The sequence below is a fragment of the Arachis ipaensis genome, chromosome B2 (genome assembly GCF_059453495.1).
Source record: "Arachis ipaensis isolate K30076 ecotype BB chromosome B2, ASM5945349v1, whole genome shotgun sequence".
In the NCBI taxonomy this organism is placed as follows: domain Eukaryota; kingdom Viridiplantae; phylum Streptophyta; class Magnoliopsida; order Fabales; family Fabaceae; genus Arachis; species Arachis ipaensis.
Window position 1 is genome coordinate 31023263 of NC_142437.1, and position 17663 is coordinate 31040925.

A 17663-nucleotide genomic window follows, 5' to 3' on the forward strand; every position below is an offset into this window, starting at 1 on the left:
CAAATTGTACATTACAAATCTGCTATTCAAATTTGGGACAAACTCCATCAAATATTTGCTGAAACCACCAAATCAAAAATCAAGCAATTAAGAACTCAGCTCAAGAATGTCAAGAAGAACCCTCTCACCATCAACCAGTATCTTGCTACCATCAAGAAACTTGTTGACTCTCTCACTGCTCTTGGGTATGATGTTATGAATGAAACACATATATAAGCCATATGTGATGGCCTTCCTGAAGATTATTCACGCTGTATTACACTTGTTCAGACCAAACTTGAACTCTTTACTATTGGAGAGGTTGAAACTCTTCTTATTTCTCATGAAGAAACGCTTAAAAAGTTCAAACAACTTTCCATTGGATTAGCACAAGCTCAGTTAGCTCAATCAAAATTTTCCAATCCAAGATTTGCTGGAAGAACCTCTGGAGGACGAAGAGGTGCTCGTGGTGGAAGATTTGCATGCAGTGGAAGAAATTCATGGCAATCAACAAATCGTCTTTATTTCCAAGTGTGTAATCGTCCAGGCCATTCCGCTTTACAATGCTTCTATCGATTTGATCAAGCATACAATGGATACTCTTCAAATTCAGCCAATGCTGGTTCATCTAATCCACCTCCTCCTCCTTCCTCCTCTTTTTACCAGCCACAGTCTTACCTCACTTCCACCTCTTCCGCTGCTGACACTGCATGGTATCCTGATACCGGTGCAAGCCATCACCTCACACATAATTCTTCCAACCTTATATCTTCAGCTGAATATACTGGGCCTGATTAATTATATATAGCAAATGGATCTGGTATCTCTATCAAATACAATGGTTCTTCTTCTTTGCTTAACCCTCATAATAATCATCTTTTTACTCTTAAAAATGTTTTACACATTTCTGGAATTGCAAAGAATCTTATCAGTGTATCAAAATTTTGTTTAGATAACAATGTTTTCTTTGAATTTCACCCTTTTCATTGTTTTGTTAAATCTCAGGTCCACAAGCAAACACTTCTTCAAGGAACTCTTAGACATGAACTATATTCCTTTGATAATTTGTGTGTGCTAACACCATTATATGATCATAATTCTGTTAATACTTTTTTAGCTTCTTGTAATCTCAATCTTGCTTTGTGGCATAGAAGGCTGGGACATCCTTCTAACTCTATTGTAAAAAGTGTCCTTAAACAATGTAATATTTCTATTAATCAAAATTCAGCTACTGATTTCTTTGTTTGTGATCATTGTTGTATGGCAAAAATGCATGCTCTCCCCTTTCCCCTTTCTCAAACTGAATACACTTCTCCTTTACAACTTGTGTTTATTGACATTTGGGGTCCTGCTCAATCAGTTTCTAGGTCCGGATTTCCTTATTATGTGAGCTTTGTTGATGCTTTTACACGTTATACTTGTTTATATTTGATGCAGTCCAAGTCTCAAGTTTTCTCTATTTTTCAGCAGTATAAAGTATTGATGAAAAGGCAAACTGGCCATTCTCTCAAAGCCATTCAAACTGATAATGGCAAAGAATTCCTTTCTAGCACATTTAGGACATTCTTACAAGATCAGGGTATTGTTCATCGCCTCTCTTGTCCTTACACGCATCAACAACAAGGAGTTGTTGAACGCAAACACAGACATGTGATTGAGATGGGTTTAACTCTCTTAGCTACTGCTCAATTGCCTCTTCCTTATTGGGAAGATGCTTTTCTTACAGCTACTTTCCTCATAAATCGGCTAGCAACCAAAGTCTTAGATTTTGAATCACCTTTTGAGAAGCTTCACAATATTAAACCCAACTATGTCATGCTCAAGGTTTTTGGTTGTGCATGCTACCCCAACACCAGACCTTTCAATCATTATAAACTAGATTTTAGATCTCAACAGTGCATCTTCTTTGGCTATGCTCCTCAATCCAAAGGCTTCAAATGTCTTATTCGTGAAGAAAAAAAATTCTAATTGTAAGAAATGTTATTTTCGATGAAAAATTATTTCAATCTTCAATTTTCTTTTCATCTAATTCTTCTGCTGCATCTAATATTTCTTCTTTGTCTCATACTGTTACCTGTGTGCCTCCTATATCTCTTGTTCCCAATTCTAATTCATCTTCTATCACAACTGACTCCACTTCTATTTCTAATTCTAATCTCAATACTAATACACTTAACACATATAATCTTCTTCATCCTGCGTCCACATCTAATATCAATGAATTGAGTTCACCTTAATTACCTATCCTTAATTCTGTCAACTCTACTTCCTTGGATCAGCATGTTCCTCCTGCTTCTATACCTATATTTGGTCTTGAAATTCAGTTACCCAAGGTTCCCATTCTTACTTCTTCACTACCCCTAAATCGTCTAATACATATAGTATGGTTACCAGATCTAAATCTGGTGTTCTTAAACCAAAAGCTTTAGCTGCTGTCTCTAACATTGATCTCACTCAATATTCTCCCAAGACTCTTTCTCAGGCTTTATCCTCTGCTCATTGGCACCAAGCCATGATTGAGGAATATGATGCTTTGATCAAGAATCATACATGGCATCTCATTGACCCTCCTTCCAATTCTACTATTATTGGATGTAAATGGGTCTATACTGTTAAAAGGGGTCCTGATAATAGTATCAAAAAATATAAAGCACGCTTAGTTGCCAAAGGGTGTCATCAGGTTGAAGGGATTGATTTTAATCAAATTTATAGCCCTGTGATTCGTCCTTCTATAATTCGGATTGTTCTCTCCCTTGCGGTTACATATAATTGGCCACTTCGCCAATTTGACTTTAACAACGCCTTCTTGAATGGTGATTTAACTGAGGATGTTTTCATGTTACAACCCTCTGGCTTTGTGTCCAGCAACCCTTCATTAGTGTGCAAGCTTGATAAAGCCATTTATGGCCTTAAGTAAGCTCCAAGAGCTTGGTTTGCTAAACTTAGTTCTGCTCTCTTCACTTATGGTTTTTCTAATACCAAAGCTGATACCTCCTTATTTGTTCGATATACTAAACATTCTACTACTTATTTACTCGTCTATGTGGATGATATTGTTATAACTGGTAACAACAAGACTGAAATTGATGCTCTAATCACTGACTTGAATTCTAAATTTTCTCTTAAAGACTTAGGTGGTTTGAATTATTTTCTTGGTTTAGAATTTAATATGCTTGGCACTGGTGAACTTCACATTTCACAATCAAAATATATTCTTGATCTGTTAAGACGTGCAGGCCTTTCTAGCTCCAAGCCTATCCTTATTCCTATGCTCTCCTCTCTCAAATTGATTTCTGACGGGTCTGAATCATATGAAAACCCAACTCTCTATAGATCTCTTGTTGGAGGGTTGCAATATGCAACCTTAACTCATCCAGAAATATCCTTCTCTGTGAATCACGTTAGTCAGTTCATGAAAAATCCCAAGCAACATCACTGGTCAGCCTTGAAAAGGATCATCCGTTATCTTTCAGGTACGTATCATCATGGATTATGTTTTCAAAAATCTACTGATCTTCGTGTTCTTGTCTTTGCGGATGCAGATTGGGCGAGTGACATTGAAGATCACAGGTCCACCAGTGGATATTGCGTCTTTCTTGGCTATAATCCGGTGTTTTGGTGTAGTCGTAAGCAAACGGCAGTGAGTCGGTCATCTATAGAAGCCGAATTTAGATGCCTTGCGGATGTTGGAGCTGAAATATTATGGGTTCTTAAGTTGCTACAAGAACTTGGGATTCCTCAACCTATTGCACCCACTGTGTATTGTGACAACCTCAGTGCTGTGATGTTTTCTGCCAATCCGATTCTTCATAGTCGAAGCAAGCATTTTGAGGTCGATTTGCATTTTGTTCAAGATCGGGTGTTTAAAGGGCAATTACGTGTGATTCATATCCCAGTTGATTCTCAAATTGCTGATGTGCTCACTAAACCACTATCCACTGCCTCCTTTGAGAAGTTTAAGAACAAACTCAGAGTGGTTCCTCAACCCACTATGAGTTTGAGGGGAGGCTGTAAAGAACCATCATGCATCAGTAACTGAAATAACTAATTCCTAATTCTTGTGATGGTTCTTGATGTACTATTAGAGTGTAAATTGACTATTTCCACTCTTAGAATCTCTGTTATAGTATATATTTGTGAAAGAAACATTACTGGTACACTAAGTTTTAAAGTCTTTTTTGCTGCACAAAATAATAGTCCTCTATTTCCTCTGCATAATTCATTTTTCATTGAAGAACCAACTTTCCACACTTTTAAAACGACAGAAAAAATAATTTATCTGATGAAAATAATTTTCAAAAACTTCTAGAATAATAAAAAATGATTGACAACGAAAGTATTTGATTTGAAATTCGATAATGACCAATTTAAATGTTAACTCATAAATGCATTAGATATTTTTTTTGTTGGTTATAAATATATGAGATTAATTTTGATATACTGACAGTGTAAAATATTTTACAATTAAATTTATTTTTTTGGATAACAATTCATGCGGTTAATATGAAAGATAGTTATTTTTATTGATATGACGTTATGTAATTGGATATACGTGTAAACCTACTTTACATTAACAGTTCATCAAAATTAAATTCTAAATATATTAGATATTAATAATATATAGAAATCAAGTTAATTTAGTTCACGGATAAAGTTATTAGTACAAATAGATTTTAGATAGGATCAACACTCTACTGTTACCCTCTTAATTAGCAACTATTATTCAATGTTCACACTTTTATCTCTTTTATATAGATGGTTTTAGTTTAAAGATTCTTTTTCAAGATGTTTAAATCCACTTTAAGAAAAGAAAGTGAAATATAGTATTTAAGTTGCATTTGCAACACATTATTATTGTGTGATGGTCTTTAATTAGTTTTGTTATTTTGTTGTCCATTCACGAAAACAATAACTTAATTATTTCGATATGAACAAGTGGCTAATGTATCTAATGAACACGGATAGATAGAAGTAGTTTTATTTGTATAGATACCCATTTAATTTACACATTTCTGCCATGTTTTAACTTCTTCATGTGTATTTAAGTTTATGAAATTTTAATAATAAAAGATCCTGCGCTTCTAATTCTTTATTTTTACTTTAAATTTCTGTTGTACTTATTCTTCATTATTTTCTTTATCTTTTTCACTGGTTTGGTTTCATTCTGCATCTTGTTACTTTTTTTTAAAAATGTTTTGACACTACTATATAGGATTTGAAAAATGTTTACTTTCAAAAATGTTATTTCCCACAAATAAGGGTCCATTATTTAGCAAATTAACGTAATATCAGGGTAAATCACGTATATAAATAAAACCAATAGTAATATTATACATTTGTCCTGCATCATTTTTTACTATATTTCTATCTTCTTTTACTCTGTGTAAATCATTGTGAACTACAACGATTTATTAGTGAGATAAAAGGACTACATAAATCGTTTTAAGCCAAAACATTTTATTATTAGACAAACGTTTTTATAAATCGCTCTAAGTTAGAGTGATTTATTAGAGAAGAAACGCTTATATACACGCAAAACTATTTACCACATACGAGACAGACGAAAGATTTTTTTAAATGTAAATATAATATTTACGAATAAGTATCTCATTTACATTGCTAGTGAAATAAAATTGTATTTTGTAATACGATTTGTATTAATTTAAAAGAATAAAAATTAATATAATTTAAAGTAAAATATATTTTTTATCTCTAAATTTTGTAATTTTTTTAAAAATATTTTTAACGTTTAATTTTATTCAATTTTGTTTCTAACATTTTTGATTTATTTAATTTTATTTTTAATATTTTTTATTTGTTTTAAATTTATCCAATTTTGTTTCTAACATTTTCGATTTATTCAATTTTATTTTTAATATTTTTTATTTATTTTAAAATTATCCTAAATATTTTTAATGTTGTCTCTAACATTTTAGATGAAATTAACATTTAGAGATAATTTTGATATAAACTAAAAACGTTAAAGACAAAATTAGATACAATTAAACATTAAAAATATTTTAAAAAAATTATAAATATTAAAAACAAAAATGATATTTTATCCTATAATTTATTAAGATTTGGATCTATTAAAAGTATCGGGTACACAGATCGTGGGCCTTGTGGGACTGATTATGTAACAATAATCTTTTAATAAATTAGAAAGCATATAATGAATACCAAAAACAACAAAAAGAATTGGAAAGCATAACGCATGATTGCTTTTATGATGATTTGATAAACATGTTATAAAGTTGAACATATATACAATAACAATATAATTGCTTTCTGTCTCACGGATCAACAAGCAATTTGGTAAATAAATAACATGTTTACCTTAATCAAATTAAACGCCAAAAAGTTCCAAATCCACACTATACACATACACAATTTTTACAAAATAATAAAAAATAAGTCTAAAATCTTCAGAAATTATTTTATTTTATATTCTTTAATTACTGTACTAGAATAATTAAATAATATTATATATAATAATTATATAATTATAAATATTACATGCATAAATTTATACATATATATCATGTTAAATAAAAAAATATTAAATTATTATATCTCTAATATGACTGTAATTTTGATTGGGAACTTTCTTGTTGGACAGACGAAATAAGATATTTAATTTTTTATTTATTATTTTGGCTAAAGTTTAAGAGATTTAACTGTTTGACTAAGAAATGAGATGCAAGTACATTAACAGATATAGATCTCAATATCTTGGCCGGTTCAGCATAGATTAGGTTTCTCAAGTTTCTTATGATGTGAAATTGGCAATACTAGACTACTAGGCTTATTTTTATTATAAGAAATCCGATCCTTAGATTATTATTGCAAATTAAAGATGATGTTAACCCTTAATTGCGTAATTAGAATATGGATAATGTGAAATGTGACGCAAGTAAATTGTCTTTTATGGGACTGAATAAAAGCTGAATTTATGTCATATCAATCTAGGTCTAGTTTAATTTAATTTGTGACTATTGTTTAATTGCTTTGTACCCTATTCACTTGGATTAACTTTTGAATTAATTGCTTCCTATTTTCTCGTAGTTTCTTTTTCTCATGTTAAGATCTAATTGTTATTGTTATTAAAGTTTCAACATTTTAATCTTAAGATTCATTTAAGGGTTTAATATTAACTAATAGATTACTAAGGACAAAATATTCCTGAAAGAAAATCTTGAACGGGCAGGAAAAGTGGTTGGATTATAATGCTTGAACCTCTGAATGGCGAGCTTAATGGAAAGGCCATATCATCTTCTCATCAACAATGAAGTGCATTATGATATCACAAGCGAATATAATTTCACTTTAGGATCTCAGGTAGGTATATTTTCTTTTCTTCATAATCACATCACAGACATATATATAAACTATTTTAAAGTTGTATTTGTTTTTTTTTGTTTACTTATTTTGTTAATTTTTATAGTTTTATCAAATTTTTAATTAAGTATATGTACCTTTTTTTTTCAATTGGATCTTACACTGCTTTTAGTTTCATAATTAGATTATTTTTATATAAAAAAATATTAAAATTAATAATAAAATATTCCTCTAAAAAAATATATAGTCAAAGATCTAATTTAATTCTTAATTGTGAGTATTTTCATTAATTTACGAAAAAAATATTTCGTTAATTTTAATATTTTTTACATTATATAAAGACTTAATTATAAAATTAAAAATAATATAAAAATTTAATTAAAAGATAAAAAATAAAAAAATTTAATTATAAATTTAATTAAATTATAAAAATTAATAGAATAATTAATTTTTTTTAGATATCTATCATGAGACATAGTATTTAATTAATTCTTTTACACAAATCAACTTAAAAACAAGATTGCTCATGAAATACTTGACATATCTAAAATGAGATTTAAACTTATTCTTGATATGAGCTGTAAACCTCGTAAAATTAGCAAATAATTAATTAATAAATTAATTTTTAATAAAAAATTCAAAATATAAATTTTATAGTTTTATGAGATAGAACTAATTAAAATAAAAATTTTAACAGTAATTTTAAAGATTTTGGCTCAAAATTAGACCAACAAACTAAACCAATTGAACCGGATCCATATTGGGCCTAATGCCCAACCTAATACCCAACCTAACGCCGAACTTAAATGAAAATAGTTTAGCTCTTGTCCTTTCCCTCAAAGCAAAACAAGCTGGAACTTGGCAAAAAGGGGGAGGGTTGCGGTGAGAAGAGGAGAAGGAAAAACCTAATCACCTCGAATCTTCAATTGCTTATATCTTTCAATCCGGAACTTTGATTGACGAGCCATTAGCTGCTACGCGTTCGTCTTGAAATTCTCTACGAAACGTATATAAAAAAATTACTAGTAATGTAATATCATAATATTCAAATTTTTATGCTCAAGTCATAAGTCAATGATAATAAGGTGGTACGACTCTCAAGGTAGATTTTTAATACATAAATATAAGTATAATTGGAAGGAGTATTAATCAAGAAGCCTGAAAAGAGTAAAAATAAAATCACGAAGTCGTATCACTCACGTATCGTCAACTAAAAGATAAGGCGTGAAGCCGAAAGCGATATACAGATAAAGGCTATAAAGGAGATTAAGAGATAGACAACATATAGATACATATATAACATAAGTAAATAGCCACTAGTCGCGACCCGTGAAGTTTAGGCCGGCTAGGGTACAGTATGAAAGTAATTGATAACAGCATCTCCAAATCTCTCCCAAAAGAAACATAAGAGCCTCTATAGGCAAATTCAAAAGAGTTCAATACATAATAAAGCTTTTTCAAAATAAAGGTGGAGAGATTCTAAGCAAAACATAAAGTGGAGAATATAAAGATCTTCGCCATCTCTCAGATGAACCACAGCTCACTTCTGAGCACCTGGACTTGTATCTGAAAAACAAGAGATATATACGGAATGAGAACCCCCGACCCATGGGTTCCTAGAATGGTAAAAGTGCCAAATAAATACAATGCATTGTAATAAAAACTTACTAAGCATCCTAAACTTCCTTTCACCAAACATTCACCTTATGTTCTTGCTAATTCATAAAAAGGCAACTGTCATAAGGAAATGCTAAATCTAAATCATATCTTTCATGCTTCTCAACTCTCTCTAACTCTCCAACGAATTAGAGTCGGAGTCATAAACAAAACCATCACCAGTTATTCTGTCTCGGCAATTCTATATCGTTATCTCATATCCTCACCTGGAGGAAGTGAAATCACTTCATTGCGTCTACCTAAGGAGCTCAAATTATCTCATTCAATAATCATCATCATTATCCAATCACATCATCAATTCATCTCATCAAGAACAACCCTCAGCTTCCACCGACACAAGCATGAGGGACTGATAAACCCATATTTTATGATATATTTTGTGCTTAATCTGAGTGATTTATTCAATCCTTCACCCACTTATTCATATTAATTGCATGGTTTTACTTTCCCTTCCTTATTATGTGATGTATGTGAAAAACATGTTTCCTATGCTTAAAAATAATTATTTTGATTACCCTTTATTTCCATTCGATGCCGTGATTCCTGTGTTGAGTAGTTTCAGATCTTCTAAGGCAGGAATGACTTAAAGGATGGAAAGGAAACATACAAAAATGGAAGGAAAGCACAAAATAGAGTTTTTGAAGAAACTAGCAGCCACGCGATCGCATGGGCGACGCGGCCGCATGCCAGCGCGAAAAGGCATTGACGCGGCCGCATGACTGACGTGACTGCGCGCCTCGAGCGAAACACATATGATACGGTCGCATGACTGACGCGACCGCGTGACAAGGAAAACTCCGAATGACGTGACCGCGTGACCCACGCGGACGCGTGACAGAGGCCACGCACCAGAAATTGCAGAAAACGCTCATAGCGAATTCTGAAGCCCTTTTTGGCCCAAATCCAAGTCCAGAAGGCATAGACCAGAGGTTATGAAGTGGGGGAATGCATCCATTCAAAGAGAGTCTCCAATTAGTTAGTTTTCCATGATTTAGATTTAGTTTAGAGAGAGGTTATCTCCTCTCTCTCCTTTCTTTAGGATTAGGATTTAGAATTAGGATTTTATGCGCTTTCAGGATTATCTCTTTTTATCAGGTTCAATATTCCTTTTTATTATTTTCCCAATTTTATTTATGAATTCTTCTATGTTACAGATTACTCTTTGAATTAATGTTAATTGGGGTATTTCAGTTTATTATTGCTTTCTTTTATTTACATTATTGTTATTCCCATCTGAAGACATTTTTATTCCAGTAGATTTACTTTTCTCCTTTTGGTCTTGATTAAAAAATCAGTAACTCAGGAGTTATCAAACTCAAACATGATTGATAATTGTTATCTTTGTTAATTAAATTGAACTTCAATAATCCCAATCTTTTCTTAGGAAATAAATAGGATCCGAAGATCAAACCAATTAATCCCTTGACCTTCCTTTGCCTTAGTAAAGGTTAACAAGGTGGAATTAAGATTCAATTTTCATCATCATTGATAAGGATAGCTAGGATATGACCTCTAATTTCTCATACCTTGCCAAAAGTTTATTTACAGTCATCTATTTATTTTACTTGCCATTTAAATTACTTGTTCTTCATTTACTTTAATTGCTGATTAAACCATTCGCTCCTCATTCTCAAAACCCCAATTTACAACCTCCATAACCAATAATAAGAACATACTTCCCTGCAGTTCCTTGAGAAGACGACCTGAGGTTTGAATACTTCGGTTATCAATTTATTTAGGGGTTTGTTACTTGTGACAACCAAAACATTTGTACGAAAGGACTTTTGTTGGTTTAGAAACTATACTTGCTACGAGGATTTATCTGCAAATTTCTAGATCACACAAAAGTTCCTCTCATCAGGGACCTATCAATTGTACAAACACAAGCAATACAGGCAAGTAATTCACAATTAAAGTACAAGTAGAACAAGTAGCATATAATCAGGTAACATAGGATATATGATATAGCAATCCAAAACAAATAGGCAAACCCAAACAATTCAAACATATGCAAATGATAAATGCCTACCCTATGGCTGATGAGTCTCATCTGTCGGTTATAAAGCCAACCCGACAAGTCCTGGTAGCTAACCATTAGACTGTCCCTCTGTCGTGCATCCCCAACTCGAGTTATTCACAATCATAATCATGAACATAATCATAATCATACAATACCCACACTGGTGTTTATCCATACAACACCCACACTGGTGTTTATCACGGGGGCGAGCTCATCCAGAACTTTCACAGTGTCCGGCCACACTTACAACATAGGGTTAGCAGAGTATCGAGGCTCAACCTGGAGCTCGTGGCAGCTAGTCACTGCTTTCATCCAGAAAAATTCGTATCTCAGATAATCATTCCACATTCATTCATAACATTCCATAATCATTCATCATGACCATATCGTCATTTATACATCACATGATTGCACATTTTTACATCACCCATAATAACCCGGGGTAAGTGGGACGAAACCACAACTCTTGCGTCCACCCGAGGAGCCTCTATACTAACCAACCTGGAGCAAGTGGGGCGCAACCACAACCCTTGTATCTACCCAGGAGGTATGTTCTCATATGCCCAGAAGGAACTAAGGAGGGGATCCTAACCTCCCACCATCTCGCTGGGGGCGATTTTACAATACGAGGAGAAACAAAGAAGGGGATCCTCACCTTTCTTCATCTCTCTGGGGTCGCACTTCCGAGAAAGAGAGCTCGATATAAAGCAATCATTCAAAGCCATATTCTCATTTCCAGTCATAAATCAATATTTATCATAGCCATCCGGCTCATGGCATTATCCATAACCAGCCAATAATCATTATCAAATACAGTCAGTTGGCTCACGGCATACACCGCACTCCCATCATCACCCTCAACAACTCATACAGTCATCATTAATCATAACTCATCATTAATTCTCCCCTTACTTTGTCCACAAGTTATCACATCTCCTAGTCTCTTCCCATCGCTAGGCATACTATAAAGATTTAGGACATAAAGGGTGAGAGTGGAGACTTAGAAGTCTGAAATTCGGTTTTGAACACTCAAAATTAGTTTTGGGGGTGAAAACAGGGTCACGCGTGTGGGTCGCCCATGCTCACGCGTGGAAAGCAGGAAAGTTACAGTAACGCATAAGCGTCCCCCACACACACGCGTGGATGGGAGAAAATCCAAGTGACGCCTGCGCGTAAGCCACGCGTACGCGTGGGTGCGTTTTGTGCCCTAGGCACAAAACCATCACAACTCCGGCACAACTCTCGAAAAGTTTGGCTGGGCAACTGATTTAGCCCATCGACGCATACGCGTGGGCCAGGCGCATGCGTGGGTAGCGAATATTTAAAAATGATGCGTGCGCGTCGGCCACGCATACGCGTGGGTGTGCGTTATGCCAAAAATTTACTAAGTTAAAAAGCTGCAGAATTTCATTTTTAAACCTAAAACTTCCACCACACATAACTTCTACAAAATTCCTTTTTCAACTATTTCTGAACCGTTGGAAAGATCTTTGAATAAACTTTCATAAAAATCCATTTTTTGAAGAATTCCGAACTCCGTGGACCTAGTTACGGTCCGCCAAAGTTGGTCAAAAATAAGTTTTTATCCCAAAACTAGAAATCACCAATTTTTCTAATATTCACAAGAGAAATTCATTTTCACTCATCCAAATGACCACAACCTAACCTAACCACATTCACATAATTACACTCAACCAAACCAAACCTATCTCCTCTACACAATTTCATCCAAAACTATCAAATTCCACACCTCAATTCCTCAAACCTTATTATTCAATAACCAAACTGATGAGCAGATAATTTATACGCTTTCTGGCATTGTTTTTAGTATATTTTAATTAGTTTTTATTATATTTTTATTAGTTTTTATTTAAAATTCACTTTTCTGGACTTTACTATGAGTTTGTGTATTTTTCTATAATTTCAAGTATTTTCTGGCTGAAATTGAGGGACCTGAGCAAAAATCTGATTCAGAGGCTGAAAAAGGACTGCAGATGCTGTTGGATTCTGACCTCCCTACACTCGAAGTAGATTTTCTGGAGCTAAAGAAGCCCAATTGGCGCGCTCTTAATTGCGTTGGAAAGTAGACATCCTGGGCTTTCCAGAAATATATAATAGTCCATACTTTGCCCGAGATTTGATGGCCCAAACAGGCGTTCCAAGTCAGCTCAAGAATTCTGGCGTTTAACGTCGGAACTGGCATAAAAGCTGGAGATAAACGCCCAAACTGGCACAAAAGCTGGCGTTTAACTCCAAGAAAAGTCTCTACACATGGAAGCTTCAATGCTCAGCCCAAGCACACACCAAGTGAGCCCGGAAGAAGATTTCTGCATTAATTACTTATTTCTGTAAACCCTAGGCTACTAGTTCTCTATAAATAGGACCTTTTACTATTGTATTTTCATCTTGGTTCTTCTGGTTCCCTCTCTGGGGCCAAAGCCAATGACCTCCATTATCACTTTTGTATTCTCAACGGTGGAGTTTTTACACACCATAGATTAAGGTGTGGAGCTCTGCTGTTCTTCATGAATTAATACAAAATACTATTGTTTTTCTATTCAACTCAAGTCTATTTCTTCTCCAAGATATTCATTCGCACCCAAGAACATGATGAATGTGATGATTATGTGACACTCATCACAATTCTCACCTATGAACGCGTGATTGAAAACCACTTCCGTTCTACATGCAAACAAGCTTGAATGTATATATCTTGGGTTTCTAATCTCAGATTGGAACCTTCGTGGTATAGGCTAGAATTATTGGCGGCCATTCCTGAGATCCGGAACGTCTAAACCTTGTCTGTGGTATTTTGAGTAGAATCTGGGAAGGGATGGCTGTGTGATGAGCGGATAATTTATACGCTTTTTGGCATTGCTTTTAGTATGTTTTTAGTAGGATCTAGTTACTTTTAGGGATGTTTTTAATAGATTTTGTGTTAAATTCACATTTCTGGACTTTACTATGAGTTTGTGTGTTTTTCTGTGATTTCAGGTATTTTCTGGCTGAAATTGAGGGACTTGAGCAGAAATCAGATTCAGAGGTTGAAAGAGGACTGCTGATGCTGTTGGATTCTGACCTCCCTGCACTCAAAGTGGATTTTCTGGCGCTACAGAACTCGAAATGGCGCGCTTCCAATTGCGTTGGAAAGTAGACATCCAGGGCTTTCCAGCAATATATAATAGTCCATACTTTGGCCAAGAATAGATGACGTAAACTGGCGTTCAACGCCAGCCTTCTACCCAAATCTGGCGTCCAGCGCCAGAAAAGGAGCCAAAACCAGAGTTGAACGCCCAAACTGGCACAAAAGCTGGCGTTCAACTCCAGAAAGGACCTCTACACGTGTAACACTCAAGCCCAAGCCCAAGCACACACCAAGTGGGCCCCGGAAGTGGATTTGTACATCAATTACTTACTCATGTAAACCCTAGTAGCTAGTTTATTATAAATAGGACCTTTTACTATTGTATTTGGCATCTTTGGATTACCTTATGATCCTTTGATCACATTTTAGGGGGCTGGCCATCTCGGCCATGCCTGGACCTTCACTTATGTATTTTTAACGGTAGAGTTTCTACACTCCATAGATTAAGGTGTGGAGCTCTGCTGTTCCTCAAAGATTAATGCAAAGTACTACTGTTTTCTATTCAATTCTTCTTATTTCTCTTCTAAGATATCCATTCGCACCCAAGAACGTGATGAAGGTGATGATTATGTGTGACGCTCATCATCCTTCTCCCTTATGAACACGTGCCTGACAAACACTTTCGTTCTACATGAATTAAGCTAGAATGAGTATCTCTTAGATCTCCTAACCAGAATCTTCGTGGCGTAAGCTAGAATGATGGCGGCATTCAAGAGAATCCGGAAAGTCTAAACCTTGTCTGTGGTATTCCGAGTAGGATTCAATGATTGAATGATTGTGACGAGCTCCGAACTCGCGATTGCAGGGCGTTAGTGACAGACACAAAAGGATAGTAAATCCTATTCCAGCATGATCGAGAACCGACAGATGAATAGCCGTGCCGTGACAGGGTGCGTGAGCATATTATTCACTGAGAGGATAAGATGAAGCCATTGACAAGGGTGATGCCTCCAGACGATTAGCCGTGCCGTGACAGGGCATTGGATCATTTTCCCGAGAGATGACCGAAAGTAGCCATTGACAGTGGTGATGTATCACATAAAGCCAGCCATGGAAAGGAGTGAGACTGATTGGATGAAGATAGCAGGAAAGCAGAGGTTCAGAGGAACGAAAAGCATCTCCATTCGCTTATCTGAAATTCCTACCAATGATTTACATAAGTATCTCTATCCCTATTTTATTATATAATATTCGAAAACACCATTATCACTTTATATCTGCCTAACTGAGATTTACAAGGTGACCATAGCTTGCTTCATACCAACAATCTCCGTGGGATTCGACCCTTACTCACGTAAGGTATTACTTGGACGACCCAGTGCACTTGCTGGTTAGTTGTATCGAAGTTGTGACAATTATGAATTAAGATCAAAGCACCAAGCTTTGGAGCCATTACCAGGGATTGTTCGAGCCTGGACATCACAATTTCGTGCACCAAGTTTTTGGCGCCGTTGCCGGGGATTGTTCGAGTTTGGACAACTAACGGTTCATCTTGTTGCTCAGATTAGGTAATTTTCTTTTCAAAAAAATTTTTCAAAAACCTTTCAAAATTTTCTCACTTGTTTTCGAAAAAAAAAAAATTTTACTAAAAATAATGTTTTCAAAAATAAATTATTCTATGGCTTCAAAATTTTTAAGAATGAATTCTAGTGTTTCATGAAGCATGTTGAAGCCTATCTGGCTGTAAAGCCATACCCAAACTGCTTTGGGATTGGCTAATCACTTCAGTGGAGTCATGCCCAATCCTTCTGGATAGGGTATGTCAGGCTTGTCATGTCTGAATTACACTCATATTTTTATTAAAGCTTGGCTGGCTATTAAGCCATGCCTGACCCTTTGATTGGAGCTTTAAGACTATCATGGCAAGATTCCTGGAATTCATATTAAAAATTTTGAAATCCTTATTTTTATTTTTCACAATAATTTTCGAAAAAAAAATAATAAATAAAAATACAAAAAAATTAGAAAATCATAAAAATAAAAAATATTTTTGTGTTTCTTGTTTGAGTCTTGAGTCATGTTATAAGTTTGGTGTCAATTGCATATGCATCTTGCATTTTTTCGAAAATATCATGCATTCATAGTGTTCTTCATGATCTTCAAGTTGTTCTTGGTAAGTCTTCTTGTTTGATCTTGATGATTTTTTGTTTTGTGTCTTTTCATGTTTATCATATGCATTCTTGAATTCTTAGTGCGTAAGCATTAAAGAATTCTAAGTTTGGTGTCTTGCATGTTTTCTTTGCATTAAAAATTTTTCAAAATTGTGTCTATGATGTTCATCTTGACATTCAAAGTGTTCTTGGTGTTCATCTTGACATTCATAGCATTCTTGCATGCATCACATGTTTTGATCTAAAAATTTCATGCATTGCATAATTTTCACGTTTTCATAAAAATTCAAAAAAAATCAAAAAAATATCTTCCCCTTTTTCTCTCATCAAATTCGAAAATTTGAGTTGACTTTTTCAAAAATTTTTAAAATCAAGTTGTTTCTTATGAGTCAAATCAAATTTTCAATTTGAAAATCTTATCTTTTTCAAAATCTTTTTCAAAATTCAAAATCTTTTTCAAAATTCATGATTATTTTCGAAAATTCCAAAAAAATAATTTTCAAAAACCTTTTTCTTATTTTATATCATAATTTTCGAAAATAACATAATCAATTAAAGTTTTGATTCAAAAATTTGAAGTTTGTTACTTGCTTGTTAAGAAAGATTCAAACTTTAAGTTCTAGAATCATATCTTGTGATTTCTTATGAATCAAGTCATTAATTGTGATTTTAAAAATCAAATCTTTTTCAAAAACTAATCTCTATCATATCTTTTCAAAAAAAATATCTTCTTATCTTATCTTTTTCAAAATTTGATTTCAAAATATCTTCTCTAACTTCCCAACTTCTTATCTTTTCAAATTTGTTTCAACTAACTAACTAACTTTTTGTTTGTTTCTTAACTTTTTCAAAACTACCTAACTAACTCTCTCTCTCTAATTGTGAAAATATCTTCCCTCTTTTTCAAAAATTTCTTTTTTATTAACTAATTATTTTTATTTTTTATTTAAAAAAAAAAATTTTTCGAAAAAAATACTAACCTTTTTCAAAAACTATTTTCAAAAATCACTAACTCTTTTTCAAAAATTGTTTTCGAAAATTCACTTCCCCCTCTCATCTTCTTCTATTTGTTTATTGATATACTAACATCTTTCCTTCAACTCTCCAAAAATCCGAACCCCCTCTCTCTCTGAGTTCATATTTTCTTCCCTTCTTTTCTTCTACTAACACAAGGATCCCTATACCGTGGTGTAAAGGATCCATATTATTATTATTATTTTTTCTGTGCCATCTTTGTCATATGAGCAGGAGCAAGGACAAAAACATTCTTGTTAAAGCAGATCCAGAACCTGAAAGGACTCTGAAGAAAAAAATTAAGAGAAGCTAAAATACAACAATCCAGAGATAACCTTTCAGAAAATTTCGAACAGGAAAAGGAGATGGCAGCCGAAAA